Raw genomic sequence first — 19473 nt, forward strand, 5'->3', positions numbered from 1 at the left:
TCTTTAAAATTTTTTTTCATATTTTTTAGTCTTTGTTCCTAAGTAGATATATTTTTATAGTTGTAGTTTTATGTACTCCTTCACATATATACATGCTTTTTCATACTTATTGTTTAATAATTGATATTTAGTATATCTACATGTAATTAATATACTACAATTACCTTTACTATTTTTTTATTACTGAAAATAGATACAGTTGTATTTCTCGCTATCCCATAGAAGATGGTAGTGAGGATCTTCACATTAATACCTTATTTTTGTTGAATTTATTTTAGGATAAATGTCTGTGAGATTGCTTGTTATGATCATTTTTTGTGATGCTTAAATCATACAAACGGAATTTCAAACATAGCTCATGAAGACTAATTGAAAGGTAACACAACTTTATTTTCAGATGCTGATATTCTTTTAGAGCTTGTTTTTTTTTTTGCACAATGTTTGATGCCTAGGGAGTGGATTATCCCAGCAAATAAGTCTTCCTTTTGTCTGTGTGGTTTTTCTTTTCTTATAGTTAGTTCCCTTTGCTATAGTCTGACAAAAGGATTTGATGAGCCCTAAATTGATACATTCAAAGACTGGATAATAACCCTTACACTAGATTCACTTTTGGCATAAGTGTTCACTAATCCTTACATCATTTAATGCAGAAAAAGGCATGTTGGAATTATTGCTGTTATGAATATGATATGTATAGAATTATTGAAAATATGTTTACATAAAGGTAGCATTTAAAAAGGAATTTAAGGTATATATATATATGTACATGCTTCATTGATAAGAAATAAGTATAAACTATTACATAATTCTACATTAATTTCTGGTACTTGTTGGCCTGCCTTATTTTGTCTAGATGTCATCAGTATCTGCTTCTTATTCTTGTCTTCTACTTTTTAGCAAGCTTTTTTTCAAATACGTTTTCCTATAGCTTGCCACATTTTGATGACTATTGTATTTTCATAGTTCTTGCTATGGTAACAAAAAGGGTTCCAACATCTTAGTGGCTTAAAGCAGCAAACATTTGTTCTTTGTCCACGTTATGTGAGTGCTGTGGATGTGCCACAGCTCTCGGTGGCTTGACTGGGCGTGGTGCTGTTCCACTGTCTTCTCACTCGGAAAAAACCCAGGCTAAAGGACTACCCCCTTCTGGGACATGCTGTTCTCACAGCTACGCACAGGAATATGGTGAGAAGCGTGCAGTCCCATTTAAAGCCACTGCATGGAGGTGGCAAATATGTTGTCGCCCATATCCAGTTTGCCACAGTGTATTATCATGTGGCCAAGCCTGAAACCCAGTGGGTTAGGGACCTGCACTCACCCCACAGGATTCCCAGGCAAGTCACCAGGACGTGGAGGGGTACATTACAGGAAGGGAGCAAATAATCCCATCTTTTATGCCATCATTGACTTAACTGTTCCCTTATGGTTTGGTATTTGGATTGTTTCCAGTTTTAACAGTCGTAAATAGCATTGTTACAAACATTGTTGAACAAATTACATTTATTTACTTGGAGATTATTTTCTTGGGATGTAGTTTCCAAAGTAGGCTATCTGAGTCAGAGAGCGTGAATTGCTTGTGGATCTTGTTACATGCGGCCAGATTGCTCTCTAGAAAGACTGTCAGTTTATAGTGCCATCATTAATATTGAAGTATACAACTTTCCTTATATTCTGCTCATGCTGGGTTTTGAAGTTTTCATTTTGTTGGTTTCATCATTGTTTACAGTTTGATTTTTGCAACTACTAATGGTGGTATTTTAAAACACAAACTTTCAGAACAAGTTTTATTGTTATTCATCTATTTAGTTGAATAAAACAATAAAAAAATCTAATTTTCTCTCCCAGGTTCTGAAAGCCATTGTAAAAAAAAAAGTGCTAATTTTCATGCTCTCTTTGTCTCCTTGGTCTCATATTTTTCTGAGTAGACTGTATCTTAAATACATCTTTATCCTTATGTTAAAATGGTGACTAAAGTAAAAAGAAAACATATATTTGATTTGAGGTTTTATAACTTTCATCTTTGAATCAAGTCATCGTAGTAATTACTATGGAACTAGGGAAATGGCTGAACCTACTTAAATTGCTGCATTTTGTTGCATATTTTAAAATCTTAGGAGAGAGGATTTATTTATTATCCTGTTACCTAAAAGTGGATAGTTTTAATTCCGTGGTTTTCAGATTATCCTGTTACTGTATGGTTTATATAGCAGAAAATACCAATTGAAACCCAAGAACCAGCCTTTCCTATAGTTTTCCCCCTCAAACTATAAGCTAAAACTTTTTATTACCAACTGTATCCTCTCACTTGGTTTACTTTACAATGTGTCATGTTGCCTACCGGGTACACTTGCCTTTGCCTTCTGCTTAGAAATAGTGGTATCTAGACCTACCCATGAATATCCTTGGTTATATTTCTTCCTGTAAGGCTCTGAGGTCTCACAGCAAATGCAAGAAGACTTGCAGAGCAGAGCAGAGAAATCCTTAGGCCACTCAATCCAGAAGTCCATAGACACGGAGAGAGTGCTGGGATGGGAAGTGGTGCTGGGATTTGGGAATGATAGACATTCTTTCCCTCTAGAGTGCAAATGCCTCCCACCTCATTTAGCAGAGGAATGTCAAAAATCCTCTGAACTAAGGAACCCATTCTCTGTGTTTTTAGACACAGCCTGGTAAAGCTTGTAAGAAATATTACAGCTCAGTGGGAAGCAAGTCCAAGTGTGGGAGAAGCAAGATGATGTGTGAACCAGACATCTGTGTGTGAAACAGTTTATTTGAACAGTAGTAGTTGCTGGCTGCAGAATGTTAAAAGTATACAAGCATTTAGGATGTTAATAGTGTGAATATTAAGACTCAGGCTAGTGCTGAAGATGAAGGAATTTGAATAGATTTGCTATGAAAGTCTTTGGGTTTTGTTCCTGAAATGATTTCTTATTTTAATTTAAGTTCCTTCTGTGTAAGTCTTCTGGGAATTCTTTGCAAATTTCTTTGGAAGACGAGGACTCCTTGGTTTATGAAGTTTTGATTTTGTAATAGGCAAATCGTTTGGGAAAACTGGATTCTGAGGCTCAAAGTAAGTGAGAATGAGGATAGTTTATGTTAGTACAGAAGAAACCAGCTAATTACAGAAACTTAAAAAATCAGTGCAAACGGGATGCTGGTTTGTACTGAATCATCATTACATATCTAGATTGATTATAGATATAGATTATAAAAAGGTTACTACTGAGCTTTTCTTGAAGGTTGTCATGCACATGGTAAATTTTTTGTTTGTTTTTTTAAGATTTTGTTTATCTTTGTGAGAGTGCGCGCATGTGAGCATGAGCACAAGAGCACAAGGCCCAGGGTGGGGTGGTAGGAGCAGAGGGAGAAGCAGACTCCCTGCTGAGCAGGGAGCCTGATGTCAGACTCGATCCCAGGAACCTGGGATCATGACCTGAGCTGAAGGCAGACGCTTAACTGACAGCTACCCAGGCCCTCCATGGTAAATGTTTTCTTAAGCTGCTTATAGTTTTAAAGACAAAAGAAGTTCTTGCACCTGCTGTGTGTTCTGCTTCACTGAATATTCTGTGTTTGGGAGAGTTGCGGCTAAGGGTGTAAAATGTATTATATGTGTATATGGCTTTTAGGTCTGGTTTGATGCCCCACCCCCCATGGGACCCTGTACAGTGTTGCCCCAAATCAGTGTTACTCTGTCCACCCCCCAGTACTTTCTTCCTCCTGTTCATTTTACTTTCCTCCAAGCCTGAATGTTGGCCTACCAGTGGAATCCACTTACGTGGTGCTATGGGCTGAAATGTCCTTCCTGCCCCCCCACCCCCAATTCATATGTGGCTTTTGGGAGGTGATTAGGTCATGAGGGTGGGGCTCTCATGAATGAGATTAGTGCTCATATAAAAGAGACCTCATAGAGCTCCCTGGTCCTTTCTGCCATTTGAGGATACAGGGAGAAGTTTGTGATCTGGAAGAGGGCCCTCACCAGACCATGCTGGTACCCTAATCTCAGACTTCCAGCCACCAGATCTGTGAGCAGTATGTTCTGTTGTTTATACACTACCCAGTGTGTGGTATCGTGTTGTATCAGCCGTCAGCCAGAATGGACTAAGACCTATTGCTTAACCTGATGTGTTATTGTCAGGCAAAAGTTTGTAGTTGTTTACCTAAGGAGGCCTGTGACTACCAGACTGTTTTAACATACCTGCATCCGTCTGACTCCGTCTTTAACCAACACTGAATGTTCAGAGCACCCACAGCTTTTTCAGACATAGGACACATTTGTGGTTCTTATAATCTATTGTGTATCATACAGTAATTAGTATATGTTTGCTGATGTCCATGAGTTGTTTGAGGTTGTTTGTAAGGAGGGCAGTGGCAAAAACCAAGTTAGTATCCCTCATGTCTCCTTGGCAGCATACTCTGATTTGCTTGTGTGCTCAGTTGTCAAATACAAGTGCATTTTTTGCATAGCCATCTTGTGAGCGACCCATCATCATCTCTTCTTCTTTGCTATTTTGAGGACCATGGTCTCACAAACGCATACTTTGCTTGTGATGAGGTATCTATCCATGACATATGGGTTAGCACCCATAATTCTTGACTTCCATGCCTGTGGATATCACACTGATGCCCATTTTTTAAAACAACCATACTTTGGTTTTTAAAATGTCTCAAGAATCTTGACACTAATTATCCTACCACTTAAGCATAGCCACTGTGTTATATATTCTTTCTAAATTTTCTGTTAACTCTATAACTATAATCATGTTGTATGTATAGAATAATATTCAAGGAGGATAATGTATTGAGAGAATACTTCTTATTCTGCTCTTTTCCCCCACATATATTTTTAGGTATACTTTTCTTGTTTCTACATAGTCTTCATATATATATAAATTTAACAGATGTACAATTAATTCACTGAATTAATAATATATTAGCAATTTCTATTGATTATCTGGGTTATTTCGAGGGTTTTTGGTTATCGTAAATAAAATGCTGTTAACAGCTTTGTCATGTAGTGTCTTCTTTCATCTTTTGGACTATTACTTTGGGTTGAATTCCCAGGAGAAAGATTAATGCATTTTTATGTTTTTTGTTGGCAAAACCACCTTTCTAAGAATTGCCCAATCTACTACCAGATTTTTATAATTTATGTGGTTCATATTTAGTCATTGTTTTATGGATTAATATTAAATATTACTAGCATATTACTGACTTGATGTCAGAGTCTTTTAGTCCACTATTGGTCCTCAGTAGGTGCTCAGTAAATTAATTTATTGAGCTTTAGGGAGAAGTACTTATCAGTGTTAGCATTTCCAATATTGTAACCATTCATCTTTATGTGCACTTTATTGATTTTTAAATGTTGTTTACAGAGGTTTTTCTGGGGGGGGAAATCTATGAAGAGAGAAAATTTTAAAAACTACTGGATAGCATTTGGCCTGAAGATTGCAAGCTCTGCTTAACTGCTTTTCCCATCTACCTTTTAGCTTTTTCTACTTCATTGATTGTGATTGGTTAGGTGCATCTCGGCATGCATTTCTGTGCTGCTATAAAATCCAGTCCATTTTTAAAGTACATGACTATTCAGAATCATGGACATACCTGCTGGAAGGGGATATTATTGTATGGATACGAGTGTGTGGCAATGAAAAGAAAACACCAAAAAAGAAGAGTTAAAAATGTAATTAATGGGGGCACCTGGGTGGCTCATTAAGTTAAGCGTCTGCCTTTGGGTCAGGTCATGATCCCAGGGTCCTGGGATCGAGCCCTGCATCCGGCTCCCTGCTCAGTGGGGAGTCTGCTTCTCCCTCTGCCTCCTTGCCTGCTTGTGCTTCCCTTCTCTCTCTCTCTCTGGCGTGCATGTGCAAAAATAAATAAATTAAAAAATGTAATTAATGTTTAAAGGAACCCTGAGCAGGCAACAGAAGTCTCAATATGTGAACAGGCTAGCCTTGTCTTATTACAATAGGTAGAGTGATTTAATTCCGTTTATTCAGAATTTTTGAGGATTAAACTGATTTGCCCAGACATAGGACTTCTTGGGTTGAGAATGAGCTGAGTCCCCTTGACCATCAGTATAATTTCTCAATTGGCATTGGTCACTCCTGATTGAACTCATAAAATCAAGTTCCTTAATGGGCAAAAAAGCAAAAGGCCAAACCTGATATATGTAGACAGAAGCCGCTGTTTGCACCCAGACAGAAACCTCCAGATTTCCTGAAAATCTATTCTGGTTCTTATGTCTTGACTGAAGCTTTCCTGTCTGATGGCAGGGGCTTTCCTGCTGTCCTCTTGGATAAAGTGCACCATTGTGCCTTACCCATTTACATCACCTGGTCTCTGCCACTTCATTACTTTCTTTTATGTTACTTTTTTTAAGGATTTTATTTATTTGAGAGAGAGAGCACATGAGAGAGAGAGAGAGCGAGAGAGCACGAGCAAGGGGGTAGGGGTAGAAGGAGAGGGAGAAGTGGACTCCCCGCTGAGCAGGGGAGCCTGACACAGGACTCAATCCCAGGACCCTGGGATCATGACTTGAGCCAAAGGCAGATGCTTAACCGACTGAGCCACCCAGGCACTCAAAGAACTTCTCTACTAAAGCTAGCTGTATGTGTGTGTGTGTGTGTGTGTGTATATATATATATACACACACATATATATATAAATAATTTCTTTTCTTTATATATATATTTTTTCTTATATATAATTTATATATATATATATATATTTCTTTTAATGTCTGGGGACCTCAAGTCCTTACTAAACAGATTTTAAAGGTAGTCTCCTTATCGTGCCTATTTTACTGGTAATTGGATCCATTAAAATATCCACTATATGGATATTTTTTCCATAAATTACTTTTTGACCTAGAAAGCCAAACAGTGACTTCTTTGAATGGTATTTGGATTACTGTTGGTATGTGTACACTTTAATTCCAACTTGATTTTAATCACTTTGATCACACATAGGTCTAAAAAAAAAAAGCCACTACCCATTAAAAGCACCATTATGAAGTGACTGGCTCGTCACATGAGAGTCCCTTAGGCGATGTAAGATGAAACCACTCTGGGCAGATGTGCAACGGGCCACGTCCATTTTGAATTTTTGCAAACTCTCCAACCATCCCCCATCGTCCCCCACGTGGTACAGTGGAAAGGGCACTCCTGTGGAATTTCAGAAACCTGAGTCCCTAGTTCGGCCACTAATTAGCTATTCCGGTTTTAGGCAAGTTACTGAGCCACTTATGACTCAGTTTCCTTGTCTTCGTCATGAGTTAGTTGGTCTAATAGAATATGATTCCTTAGGTTCCTAACTCCACAGTTCTTTGAAAATTCAGTAGTTCTAGAAAACTTTTTGTTTCATCCCTGCGGTTGAATTTGTGGTCAGAGCAAAGAAGGAAGCCTCTGTGCTGTTACTCTTCTCAGAAGAAACTACTAGTTGTCTGATTCATTTTTGTCCAGGAATAGATTCAAGTCTCATACTTAAATCTTAGGTTTAACATTTTTTTGTAGTGATAGTTCGTTTTGTTTCCATGATTTTGTGGCATTTACCTCTCATCATTCCTGTGAAAAATGGGGTTATAATGTATGTACTGTACTTGTAACATTCATTGAAATTAATGTTGATTGTGTTTGGATGTATTTTCAGAGCTTTAGATAGTATTGGATGTTGCCCTGTCAGAGTGGCAAGCTCTGGGGTGAGGTGACTAGTGTAAATAGCAGAAGTCTGTCTGTCCTGTAGAAAAGGATACATATCCTGCTGTCTGTCCATTGCCCTCTGCAAAACATTATTTTCATGACAGTGTGGCATGACTTTCAGATCTCTTGGCAGAGATTTCATGGTATTGCTGTTACTGTGTTCATCTTGAAAGTTATTTGTAGGTTGCTGTATGTCACATATGTGCTTCTTTGGCTTCTCTTAAGCTGTGATTTGTATCCTTTTGGGAACTGCAACATCATCTCAAGGGTTTTAGGTTTCTTGACACCCTACGCTGCAGAATTCTTTATAGCAAATGCTTATTACATTGTTCTGTTTTGAGAATTTCATAACTTATTTTGAAATAATTTGAGACACTGGGGTGGTTCAGATTCTAGGCTGGAAACCTCCAGTCTAGAAAGCAGTGCATGGTGGACGAGAGAGAAAAGAGAAGATTGGGAGGTGGGTCATTGATTTCCAAACAGGGAGCTGTAGCTTTTAGGTACGGGTTGCTGGATGGGAGCATACAGTAGCCCAAGTCACAGTCATCCGTGGTCTGGAAGCAGATGATTCTCCTTCTCCTCAGAAGGTTAGTAGTAGCCTAACCGTACATCACAATGCCCGTATCGTTCACCTCACTTCATCTCAGACATTTTATCATCTCCTATCACAGAAGAAGAAGAAGAAGAAAGGGTGAGCATGGTAAGCAGGGTATTTTGAGAGACCACATTCACATAACTTTTATTGTAGTATATTATAATTGTTCTGTTATTGTGTTAATCTTAATTTATAAATTAAACTTTATCACAGGTAGGTATGTATAGGAAAAAAACATGATATCTATAGGGTTCAGTGCTATCTGGAGGTTTCAGGCATCCCCTGGAGGTCTTGGAAGGTATCCCTCACAATGGGGGGGGGGGGGACTACTGTTGTCTGAAAAAAAATAGATTTCGCAGTATGTATGGTATCTTTCATTTGATCCTATTATATTTTGAATCCTTTCATATTTTTAAAAGCATACCTTACGTTGCTTACTTTCCACTCTAACTGGATCTTAATTTAACCAAAAATCTTTATTTTTTTTCATTCTAGACACACACAGATGAAAACACAGACACAGAGTTTGTTTTTATTGATACAAATTGCTCTCTTTTGCTTTTACTCCCTTGAAACATACATACTGTTTCCACTTCTAGCCTCACTTTATCAAGGAGTGGCCCAGGAGTTTGTAAATCAATTAGCCCGGAACCAGGAATTGATTTTCCTAAAGAAACCGTGCTTAAGTTCTCAACTAGTTGGTGAAAGCCTATTTCTCTTACATAGCATACTATAGAATGAAGCTACTCTTTTATTTTTATTTTATTTTATTTTTTAAAGATTTTATTTATTTGACAGAGAGACAGACAGCGAGAGCAGGAACACAAGCAGGGGGAGTGGGAGAGGGAAGAAGCAGGCTTCCCGCTGAGCAGGGAGCCCGATGCGGGGCTCGATCCCAGGACCCTGTTCATGACCTGAGCTGAAGGCAGATGCTTAACGACTGAGCCACCCAGGCGCCCCTGAACCTACTCTTTTAAATACTATTTTAGTGCAAAAAGAGATCCCCAGCTCTATGCTTAGTGACAGGAGTTTGAGGCAGAAGACTCAGCAAGAGGAACGAGCTCCAGGCTTTATAGTGGCCATTGTTCCTGGGACCAGCTGCCTAGGAAATGCCACTGGACACCTGGGCTCCCATCCCTCTGGGGGCCTCATAGAAACTGCCCACAGGGCCCTCAGTTGTCGAATCCATGGGGCCAGTTACAGTGATTACTTTGGGTTCATTCTTGGTTAAGAAAGACTACCAATAAGGATGTGTAAGGAAAATGGGAAGATAGGGGAGGAGGGTGGGAAAGCAGATGTGTTCCTATGAAAGATTATGTTGACTTTTAGATGCAAGGCCCCAGGTCACTGCTTTTATAAAAATGGATCATGCCTGTCTCTCTAGATCCTGTATTGTGCAAATGTCAGAATCACCCAAGGATTAATTGTTTATTAGTCTTCTATATGTTTAGATGCTTCATATGTATGATTGAGTCTTAAAAGGCAGAATAATTTTCATTATTTTGGAACATAGCTTCTGATCACCATTGTAGTTAAAAAAATCTTGAGTTGGTGTTTCCCTGCCTTATTTATTTATTTATTTTTTTTTTAAGATTTATTATTTTAGAGAGAGAGAGTGCGAGTGAGAGCTCTCTTGAGGGAGTGTGAGGGGGGAGGGTCAAGGGGAAAGGGGGAGAGAGAAAATTTAAGGAGACTCCACGCTGAGTGCAGAGCCTGACACAGAGCTTGATCTCACACAGAACTTGATCTCACGACCCTGAGACCACTACCTGAGCCAAAACCAAGAGTCACTTAACCGACTCCGCCATCCAGGTGCCCCTCCCTGCTTCTTAATAGGCCTAGTGGCTGCCTCCTTTTTCCTCTCAGTCTTGTCTTGGCATCATTTTAAATGTAACTGATATCACCTGCAATTCTATTAAGTGTTACACATAAAGTTGCACAGTAAATCACTAAAAGTGCCATGACGTTTAATTTCACAATTGATTATCTTTTGTTTACAAGTAAAGTTTTGCAACTTTCTCATCATTCCTTCTCCTCCTCCTCCTCCTCCTCCTTATTTATTTATTTTTTTTTATGTATGTATGTATTTATTGGTGGTCTTCATTTTACACTATTTGTGTTCTTAAAATAGCCTGGGGGCGCCTGGGTGGCTCAGCCGTTAAGCGTCTGCCTTCGGCTCAGGTCATGGTCCCAGGGTCCTGGGATCGAGCCCCGCATCGGGCTCCCTGCTCCGCGGGAGGCCTGCTTCTCCCTCTCCCACTCCCCCTGCTTGTGTTCCCTCTCTCGCTCTGTCTCTCTCTGTCAAATAAATAAATAAAATCTTTAAAAAAAAAAAAAAAAAAAAGCCTGGAGTCTGCTATCCACACTTAGCACTATTTGGTGTAGACTCAAGGAATCTTAGCTATTTTTTTTGTTTGTTTGTTTTTAATGCTGACGTCAGACAAATGTAATTAGGAAAGCAAGTTTGTCTCAGAACCTGATAGAAAGCCTTCGTTGTATATGCATTCTTTGATTACATTCTACTGGTCTGGATGTTAGTATTCTGAACATAAGTAATCATTTGAGTCTGTTGAATCAGCTATTGATCAGTCATTTTGCAAGTTACCCTTTTTGAAAAGGAGACACTGGTTTACTCTAAAACTTGCCTTAGTAATGATCGCTCCAACCCCCAAATTGGCCATTCCATATTTAATGAAAGCTAGTTTTGAATCTTAACGTTGCTATATTACCGATAGGAAATCTCTCAAACTTGTGAAAAAATGATCCCCAAAGCTTTCAGTTTATTTTATTTTGCAAATTAAATATAGCAAAACAAGTCTTATGAAACATGGTTTTAGGTACCTCTGACAAATTGGGGGACACATGCTTGATCAGTATTCCCCATGCTTTCTCTGTTTCTTTTGCCACCTTTTTTTTTTTTTTAAGATTTTATTTATTTGACAGAGAGAGACAGCGAGAGAGGGAACACAAGCAGGGGGAGTGGGAGAGGGAGAAGCAGGCTTCCCGCGGAGCAGGGAGCCCGATGCGGGGCTCAATCCCAGGACCCTGGGATCATGACCTGAGCCGAAGGCAGACGCTTAACGACTGAGCCACCCAGGCGCCCATCTTTTGCCACCTTTAAGAGATTTTCCTATTGAATGCTTCTTGTTCTTTTTTGTTTCTATTTATTTATCTGTCCTCTAGTTAGTATTCATAGTTTTTTTTTTTTTTTTTTTTACAAAAGTTAGGGATCTGCTGTTTTAAATTGTCTTTTCAAAAAGCTCTTTTCTATAGAGGAGCTAAAGTAGGTGACTAAGAAGTCCTTTTTGCCACTAATTAAGGAATTGTCAAATACTTTATGAAAACAACTTACATGCGTACACGTTTATATGAGAGGTCTTTTTATTGACACTATTAACATGTCATGTGTACCATGAACCTTGCACTGATTAACGCCTTTTTTCTTTTTTTGAGAGAGAGAGAGAGCGTGAACATGAGCAGAGGAGGGGCAGACGGAGGGGAGAGAGAATTTTAAGCAGGCTCCACTGCTCAGTGCCAAGCCCAAGGGGGTTCAGTCTCACGACCCTGAGATCATGAGCTGAGCCGAAGTAAAGAGTCAGACGCTTAACTGACTGGGCCACCCAGGGGCCCCTGATTAATGCCTTTTCAACAAGACATTTTTAAATTGCATCTAGCCATGTTTTTTTCTTTTTTTTAACTGCCACTTCCAAAGATAAACTTCATTCTCAAGTTAGGAAAATGGATGACTCTTTTTCCCTAAAATTCCTCTATGAAATGACATGTGGACCTGGCAGTCATGGTGAATCTGCTTTATTTTTCCCCTTGTGTTACAAAAAGCAAGGCAGGCATTTTAGCTCCTTTAAAGAGATGCTAGCCTGGGGTAAATAACAATTTAGTCCAGGTGGGTAGAAAAGAATGCTTATGACATTCTTTTCATCAGCTCCATGTGTAACCTCCGAGCAGGAGGTCAGGCAGTAAAACATTTGAGTGAACTGGTGAAATGTCTTGTATTTATTTACAAGCCTCTTAATCACAAGACCGATCCCAATAAACTCAACAAGTCAAAGTGATGGAGGAAAGTCTCTGAGGCATGCAGACCAGTAAAAGTGGGGAGTGGAAGGGGCCTGTAGAGTGCATTTAGCCTGCTCTTGTGTTCCCACTGTGGAAAGATGACCATCGGAATCTGGTGCAGCGGACGTGGGTGGATGCGATGAGGAATGCGATTGTACCCATTCTCTTCCCACCTGCTGCTGAACTGCCTACCATCTTGCTTTCAGATTCCAGCCATCCTGAAGTCTTCGAATTCTGTTTTGCTGAAAACTCTCAATTCTTTTTCTTGAACCTTTCCTACCCAAACCTTCTCTTGCATCATTCTTAATGTATTCTGTATTTTCTCTGCTACTGGAGTCTATGACTTGATGTCACTGCGTGCCACAGTTTGGTTTAAAGTAAAAGCATTCTGAAACCTTTTCAGTTTTGTCATTTTTAGTGTTACCATATTTTCAAAAATTGTTTAGGTGTAGCTTGGAGAGAATTTTTTAAAAGGGAAGAACACAGGGCCTCTAGATATGAAGTCCATAATATTTTCTACCCAGAAGGCCTGATACATGGTAAGCGCTGAGGTCCGTAGACATTCTTTCCCTCCTGTCCTTTCCTGAAGCCTGGCTCTTCATCTGCCCATTGCATCTCAACCAAAGAATGGGCAGACCTTTAATTCGTACCTGACTGCTTTGCCTTTTTTATATCTCAAATAAAAGATTTCATGGGGTAGGAGGGTTAAACTCTTCGTGTGAATATTAATAGTCCAGATTAATTTGAAAGAGCTTTCCTTTTATATGCTACTAGAAAAATAGTTTGTACAAGCAATTATCTCTGTGACCTAGCAGAAGTCTGGGCAGGGTAGATTCAGTGAATAAATAAGAACAATTTAGTTTTAGCCTATTATACAAATAAGAATACTTTAGTATCTAAAATAAGAATTTTTTTTTGTTATTTGGACATCTCTCCTTTTCAAACTGTCGCTTGGACTATATTAAAATATATTAGGAAGTTACTTCCATTTATTACGGACCAGCAAGCGTTATTAAGAATTTCCTGTGTTGCTAGGTGAAGTGGAAATGGTAGGTTAGGAGTTATGAAAAGATACCAAAGCCTGGTTCCTTCTTCCTTTCTTTATTTTTTAAAAAGATTTTATTTATTTGTTTGTCAGAGAGCGAGAAGGTGCACAAGCAGGGGGAGGGGCAGAGGGAGAAGCAGGCTCCCCGAAGAGCAAGGAGCCCGATGCAGGACTCGATCCCAGGACTTTGGGATCATAACCTGAGCTGAAGGCAGACACTTAACCCACTGAGCCACCAGGCGCCCCGCGTGGTTCCTTCTTTAAAGAATCTTCTTATAAATTCTTCGTATTTCAAGTCCCTTTTTAAGAAGACTTTAATATAAACTTTATATATTTTAAGCCTTTCGTTTCCTGCCCTCCTCTTCCTGCTTCCATTTTTTTCCCCCCTTCCATTTCATCTTAGAAGAAAGATACATTTTACTTTGTTGCTTTGTTCTTGCCTCTTTTCATTTATGGCTCCTGGTGAGTGCTGTGATAAGATTTTTGGGTGTGGGTGGTTAAGATAACTCTTTCTTTAGCTATTTTAGCTGTTATCCTCATTAAATTTGGTGAGTTGACCAGCAGGAGCATCTCAAGCTGCTGCTTTCGATTCAGTGGATGGACTGACTGGACTGAACTTGGTCTTTAACTAGTCTTAACCTCAGTGGTCCGTGTTGCAGCGGGGTATCCTCGAGGGAGGGCTCGCCCTTCTCTATTTAGGTTCCTTAAGTTCTGGCACAGTAATGATTTCAGAGAGGAAGAAACATCATGCATTTTGTAATGCATACATAAAGTCTGCTTTTTGGGAAGAGCATTATAGTGCACCTCCCCTGCTTTCACAGAATGGAGATGGTCGAGCTATAGAGGCAGAAGGAAGTAGATATGCAGGGTTGATGACCGCTGTAAGTGATTTGAATACAATATTGCAAAGGCAGGACTGATTGCATTTGCCTGAATGATATGAGGCTATGTTAGCAGAAGAGGAAGTAGCTGAGCCTGGAAGGGTGAACGGGACCTCCAGGAAGAAAGAAGAGAAGGAATGTGTCCAGAAGGAGAGAGGTAACATGGGCTTTGAGAGGGGTGGAGAGTGGACACCTATATGCAGGGCATGCTGAGGAAGCTAGGAATCCAGTATGCCGGGGTTAGCAGGAGATGGATGGAGATGGTGGTGAAGAAGGGGAATTGCTTTTAAGCCGGGATATGATGATAACAAAGGAACGTGTGTGACTTTTCTATTCGGAAAGATTAGAATTATTCTAGATGGGACCCTTAATACCTGCCTGTCTCACTGAGGTTTTTTTTTTTTTTTGTATCAGAGTTAATCCAGTGCTTTCAAACATACACTGCTTTTCTGTTTCCATTTGATTCTGTCCTCAAAGAAAATAAATATTTATAGGCTTGGTAGCAATATGGATCACCTGGGTGTAAGCATTTAGTAACACAGGTAACTTCAAACACTCTTTACCAAACCACATTTTGTGTTTGTTTTGCTCTGGTGCTAATATGGCAAGAATGGTGGTGTCCAAATGGAAGTCAACATATCTTAGTAAGCCATTCGTTTGACAGGAATGCTGGGGATTTTGGCAAATGTACTATCTGCCTGGCATACGTTTTGCAGTGATGATTCTTTTAAACTTGTTCCAGTGGGGACAGCAGCATATTTCATTGGTCACTGTCATCCTTGTGAAGGGGAGACTGACATGGTGTGAATTACTTTTCAATTTGTATATATCCCTCGGCCTCGTAGACTATCACTGTGACAAAACAAAACAAACATTGTACAGAAATTATTTCTACCCATTTAGTATTATGACTTTATTTAAAGATTTTATTTATTGATTTGAGACAGAGACACAGAGGGAGAGAGCATAAGCAGGGGGAGAGGAGGAGGGAGAAGCAGACTCCCCGCTGAGCCAGGAGCCTGACTCAGGGCTCAATCCCAGGACCCTGGGATCATGGCCTGAGCCGAAGGCAGATGCTTAACCATCTGAGCCACCCAGGTGCCCCAGTATTATGACTTTAACTGTCAAAAGTGGGTGGGAAGGGTGAAGAAACTGGAGAGGCAAATGATTTGTTCTTAAATTATTTAGTGACTGGCCTTGTCACCTTATGCATGTGGCAGTCCAGGGAGATTTTTCTTGAGAACCTGGGGGTGGCAGGTGGCGTGGGTGGGGGAAGCCTGGCTCCTCTGGGGAGAGGTGGAGGTGTACTTCCTGCTTTTATGTTTTGGCAGGGGGGGTTCGGAAGACTTCTACCCAGATATCAGGAGCTTCTTTGAAAGTCGGGCACAACCCCCTTTATCAGATACAGGACAAGCGCTATGTGAGAAAATCGGCCTAATGGCATTTTGGCCAGGAAAGTTGTTATTTTGTTAAATGTTACTTTTCCAAGGGCAATGATATATAGCAAGCCATTTCTGAGAAAAGGAAATAAAATCTGTTTTATGGGATTAAAATGGCAATGTATACGCTGAACCGAGTTTAAAAAAAAACCTCAATTAAATAGTGGGTGAATTTTTCATTGTCCTTTATTCTGAGATAAGGCTTTTTCTGCTTATGGAGGGATCTTCTGTGCAGTTTTGGATAGCTGACTGGTCAAAAGGCATTGATTGAAAAGATGCCATTCCCTGGGCCATGTGTCCATTTTTTTTAAGTTAGAAGCTATATTGGGAGGAGGAATTTCTTTCCTTGTGGTTAGTTCTGCTCCTCAGTTACGGCCATGGGTGGTAGCAGGAGGCCGATGCTTGTTTAGCGTTGACCGTAGAGCGAGGACACGGCCAGGACAGTGAACAGGGCCAAGAGGGTTTCTGCTGAGCATGTGACTTTACCCTAGTGCCCCGAGTGCCTGTTCTGGTGCTCACACGGAGTTGAGGGGGGCTCACGTCCTCTGTTCCAGGAGGGTCCTGAGGGCACACAGTGCCTCTCTTTTGGAGTTGTAAGCGTGTGGTGTTATACACAGTGGGGTAGCACCATGCAGCAGTTGGTGTGAGCTGGGGTGAAGGGGGCAAGGCTGGATCTGGTAATGGAGGTGTGGGCACACTTAGGCATCTCGGCCAGACCTAGCCCCACCCACCAGGAAGCTCATTAAAAGTAGGTCCCTGCAAGGGACCCCAGACGTGGGGAGTCACACTCTCTAGTGGTGGAGCCTTGGAGTCTGCATTTTAACACGTTCCCTGGAAAACCAGTGGTTCATGCTTTCCTCCTGCAGATGACTGCTCTCAGCCCATTTTGCAATTTCGAAACACCTTTTCTCATACGGTCTGGCTATGGGCTGGTGGGTGAGGAGCCCAGAGCATTTCTCATGCGCTCGCAGGGCTCCTGTGTGTGGCACGCCTTAAAATCACGGTCCCTCTCATGATATCTCTGCGGAGAGCCTAGAGAGTCCATATCAAGCACTTGGTTTGTTGCCTTTTCAAATGGGGTGTTTTATTCTGTTTAAGGACAATCTCAAGATTACTAATTTTGCTCTCTGGGGTTATATGCTGAATATGCTTGCTGCTCTGGAAATCGTGTTTGGGGGAGCGTCCAGATGGTAAAAGACTACCTGGGGTTCCTAAGGGAACTCTCAAAATTATCCTAGATGGGGGGGGGGGAGGAAAAGACAGAAAAGAAAAACTGTTAGGGGCAGGCGTGGTGTAAGGAGGGCATCTTTCACAGTTGGGTGAGTCCTGGAATTCCCTCCCTATTTTAATTGTTTTTCTTGCAATAATGATGATGATGATAGTGAAGATGAGATTGTAAACAAACACAACAACAAATAATAAGAATAGCAAGGATTTAATGAGGACTGGCTCTGTGCCAAGCACTGTGCTAAACCCTTTGCATATAATGCCTCATTTAATTTTTGTGGCAACCCTATGAAGTAGGTGCCATTATTACCCCATTTTACAGATGAGGAAACTGAGGAAGACTGTTTCATTCAAGTCAAATAGCTAGTAGTGGCAGATGTGTTCAAACTCTGTGAAGCCTGACTTGGCATCTGAGCCCAAAATTCAGTGCAGATTTCTAGGGCTAGGCAGGCAGAATAAATGACTGAAGCATGCCTGTAGTCACACCAGAGAGTGCTTCCCTGTCGGGGGGTGATCACTTCAATCCCAGCAACTTGTTGCTAGGCTGAAATTCGGGCCGGTGCAATCAGATCTTTTTTTTTTTTCCAAGAGCAAATGGAAATCTATATTTTTATGTGAAACATCTTGATTTTTAAATAGTGGCATCGCATTCAAATTTTAAAACTATCTGGGCCAAACAAAACATGAGAATATAAGCAAGGTTTTTAATCTGTTCTGTTTACTGCTGTATGCCCAGCACCTAGAATAGCGCCTGGCCTATGACAGGTGCTCAGTGGAGGCTTGGTGAACAGATGAACGAACGAATGTTTGTGGGCTGCGTTACCCTCTGAGGCTGCCAGTTTTCAACCTCTGCTCTGTGGCTTTCCCCAACTACCTTTTAGGTTTTTCTGCTGCTTCCTATCCCAGACCAGGTCACTTTTTAGCTTAAATATATAGATCAGATTCAAAGGTTAAAATCCCTTTAGTTTAAGTTGGTGTTTGGACCAGCATTCCTGGTGTTTTTCTTAGTTTTTGTTTATTTGTTTTAAAAATTCTTTTAGGGGCGCCTGGGTGGCTCAGTCCGTTAAGCATCCGACTCTTGGTTTCGGCTCAGGTCATGATCTTGGGGTCTTGAGATGGAGCCCTGTGTGGAGCTCGGTGCTCAGTGTGGAGTCTGCTGGAGATTCTTCCCTCCTCCCTCTCCCTCCCCTCTCTGCTTCTCCTCTTCTGCTCCTCTCCCACCCCTCAAGTTCTCTCTAAAATAAAATAAGTAAATAAAATCTTTAAAAAATTTTAGGGGCGTCTGGGTGGCTCAGTCGGTTAAGCATCTGCCTTCAGCTCAGGTCATGGCCCCAGGGTCCTGGGATCGAGCCCCACGTCGGGCTCCCTGCTCCGCGGGAAGCCTGCTTCTCCCTCTCCCTCTGCAGCTCCCCCTGCTTGTGCTTGCTCTCTTTCTCAAATAAAAAAAAAAAACAACTCTTAAAAAATACTGTGATTAAAAAAATCCTCAGAAAAGGTTGTGGTTACCATTAGCCATTTTGCAGTTTACATTTCACTAGTGTCCCGGTACACACACTGTTGTGTAACAGATCTCCAGAACTTTATTTTGCAAAATTATACCCACTAAAGAGCAACTCTTCCTCCCCCAGCCCCTGGTAGCCACCATTCCATTTCTACGAATTTGACTGTTTTAGGTGTCTTACAGAAATGGAACCCTACAGTCTTTGTCTTTGTCTTTTTGTGACCGGCTTATTTCACTTGTATAATGTCTTCAAAGTTCATCCATGTTGTAGCATTATCAGAAGTTCCTTCTTTTTTAAGACTGCATCATATTCCATTGTATGTAGAGACCACATTTTGTGTATCCATTCATTGGCATCCATTCATCTGCCACACTTGGGTGACTTCCACACTATTGTGAATAGTGCCACCGTGAACTTGGGTGTGCGCAAATATCTCTGAGATTCTGCTTTCGATTCCCTTGGGTATATACCCAGAAGAGGGATTACCGGATCATCTGGCAGTTCTATTTTTAATTTTGGAGGGAACCCCCATACTGTTTTCTGTAACGACTATACCATTTTACATCGTATCAACAGTACATGAAAGTTCTCATTTCTCCCCATCCTTGTCAACTCTTGTTATTTTCTGGTTTTGTTGTTGTTTGTTTGTTGGTTTTGGTTTTGTTTTGTTTTTGGATTGTGTCTCTCCTGATGGATACGAGGTCATATCTCACTGTGGTTTTGGCTTTCATTTTTCCAAGGACTGGTGATGTTGAGCGTCTTTTCGGGTGCCTTTTGGCTATTGTTTTGTATTTGACTGTTTAGTAGCTTTAAATTTGTGAGCTTTCAAGGGCCATAAAAGGGTATTTCCTATTATTCCCTTGGTGTAGCGTGGAAGAATCTTCTCAGCATCATTGTGTTCTCTCCTACACGAAGATGCAAAAGCTCATCCAACCAGCCTAGCTTGAGGAACCATTAAAGAATCAGAAACTAAAGCCAGGAATCCTGGCCTCTGGCTCTAACTGCTTAGAGAACAT

The 19473-nt window shown here is 40.7% G+C and overlaps 1 protein-coding gene across 2 annotated transcripts in view; it reads left to right on the forward strand.

Moving 5' to 3' along the window:
* The window catches only part of PTPN14 (protein tyrosine phosphatase non-receptor type 14), a 183425-nt gene that overhangs the window by 21337 nt on the left and 142615 nt on the right, over window positions 1-19473 (forward strand). Inside the window, exon 1 of one of the 2 annotated variants that reach the window (XM_036103041.2) lies at window positions 13990-14446. The exons of the other annotated variant lie outside the window; for it this stretch is intronic. The gene's annotated coding sequence lies outside the window, so the exon portion shown is untranslated. Of the gene's footprint in view, window positions 1-13989; window positions 14447-19473 lie in introns of those variants that run through there. 2 annotated transcript variants of the gene reach the window in all.

Source organism: Halichoerus grypus, chromosome 7, assembly GCF_964656455.1.
Source record: "Halichoerus grypus chromosome 7, mHalGry1.hap1.1, whole genome shotgun sequence".
NCBI classification, from domain to species: Eukaryota; Metazoa; Chordata; class Mammalia; order Carnivora; family Phocidae; genus Halichoerus; species Halichoerus grypus.